Here is a 2,041-nt window from a genome sequence, read left to right on the forward strand (position 1 = left end):
TAACTGGACATGTTACCTTGATATTATTACTGGCTGTGGTCACTTTTAGCTTAAGAAACTGAAATGTGTACACCTATGAACACACAAATAAAATGGTATTTCATATAATGGAAACTGCAAATGCAGATTATCAGTTTTGAAAGTTTTTTTCTGCAGGTAAAATTTAGTGTTATTGTAATTTAAAAACCTGTCCCATCTGAAAATACCAGTGGAATCTCACTTCAAAAATCTTTTTTTTTTTTTTTAATATTTATTAGTTCTCGGTGGACACAACATCTTTGTTGGTATGTGGTGCTGAGGATCGAACCCAGGTCGCAGGCATGCCAGGCGAGCGTGCTACAGCTTGAGCCACATCCCCAGCCCCTCACTTCAAAAATCTTAACAAAACATAAACCAGTGGGTGCATTACTGTATTTCCATTATAAAATGATTCAAGTCCCCTTTAAATAGAGAGCCCCCTAAGGGCATCTCAGTATTTGTTTACAGATCATTAACTACTTGACCATGAGACTGGGGATCCCAGAGACACTTAAAGCTAAAGGACTAAGCAGGAGCAGGGTACAGTGGTGCTGACCCATAATCCCAGCTACTTGGGAGGGTGAGGTAGGAGGATCCCAAGTTCAAAGCCAGCCTCAGCAATTTAGTGAGGCAGACCCTAAGCAACTTAGTGAGACCCTGCCTCTAAATAAAAAACATTTTTAAAAGTGCTGGGGAAGTGGCTAAGTGGTTAAGTGCTCCTGAGTTCAATTCCCGCATGCCCCCATAAAAAATCTAAAGGGTGGGCTGGGTCTGTAGCTCTGTGTAGAGCGCTTGCCTTGCACAGGGGAGGCACTGGGTTCAATCCTCAGCACCACATAAAAACAAACAAAGACATGCTGTACATCTACAACTACAAAAAAAATTAAAAAACTAAAGGGCTAAGAACCACTGTCAACTTAGGATCAGCAATGAAGCCAAAACATCTTTGGGATTTGGTTTGAAAATATGATTCATGTTGGGCTGGCGGTATAGCTCAGTTGGTAGAGTGTTTGCCTCGCATGCACAGGGCCCTGGATTCAATCCCCAGTACCACAAAAGGAAAGAAAAGATATGATTCATATTACAAAACGTGAACATTTTACTGCTAACATTACTTCTCTGTTGGTAAAATAATGCTCATTTTATAAAGTTGGAACCAGAAGTATGATCCAGGAGCAGGGTGAGTTTACACGAACGTGTCTTTACTACATATTGTAGAAATTTGTAATACTAGGAACATGTCTACCACATGGGTTGTGTTATCTATCAGCATAAATGGTTATCTGACTTCAAAAAGTCACAAAGACCTCCCCTTGCCACTGGATTCCAGAGTGTCCACATCCACAACAGGAGATGTCCTACTGAAGAATTCACTGAAAGCCAGGAGGCCCGGATTCCTATCCTTGATTATGATACATGACCTTAGGTAAATTCTTATCTATTCTCTAGTTACATTTCCCTAACTACCAAAATTAAAATTTTAATTAAATTAGATTAAAACTACATACAATAAATTCCTCTCTCTGATATCCTTCAAATACCGTGGTTGCGTTCACTATCATCCAGTATTTTCCCCTCATTTACTTATCAAGTAGAGTGCCTAGAACATGCCAACTGCTATGTTAGGTGGTGGGGTCACAAATATTCATGAGGGCACATAACTCCCAGGCCTTGGGGAGCCTATGTCCCACTGAAGGGAGACACTGTGAGGAGTGGAAATACAAGATGTTTTGGGATGAGGTCTCTGTACCCAATGTTAGCAGTAAAATGTTCTTGCCAGACTACTTCTTCCTGCCAGTCTGTAACAGCAGGCCCAGCTGCCAGTCAACTCCTTGGGACTCCCAGAGCATCCACAGGATTCCAGAAGATCCAGACAAGAATACAACAGCTCCTTCATTTCCTAATGACTCCTGCCATAACTCAGTGCTTCCATAAGGGTAATTCTGAATGAAGCCAAGGTATATTATCCTTGACAGGGGTACACAAAGATACAGGGAGGGGCTGGGGATGTGGCTCAAGCAGT

The 2,041-nt window shown here is 41.5% G+C and overlaps 1 non-coding gene across 1 annotated transcript; it reads left to right on the top strand.

Moving 5' to 3' along the window:
- Nucleotides 1–1,001: 1,001 nt before the first annotated feature.
- On the top strand, nucleotides 1,002–1,074 carry Trnaa-cgc (transfer RNA alanine (anticodon CGC)). Its single transcript has one exon. It is a non-coding gene; the product is annotated as a tRNA-Ala (tRNA).
- Nucleotides 1,075–2,041: the final 967 nt, after the last annotated feature.

The sequence above is a fragment of the Urocitellus parryii genome, chromosome 6, assembly GCF_045843805.1.
Source record: "Urocitellus parryii isolate mUroPar1 chromosome 6, mUroPar1.hap1, whole genome shotgun sequence".
In the NCBI taxonomy this organism is placed as follows: Eukaryota; Metazoa; Chordata; class Mammalia; order Rodentia; family Sciuridae; genus Urocitellus; species Urocitellus parryii.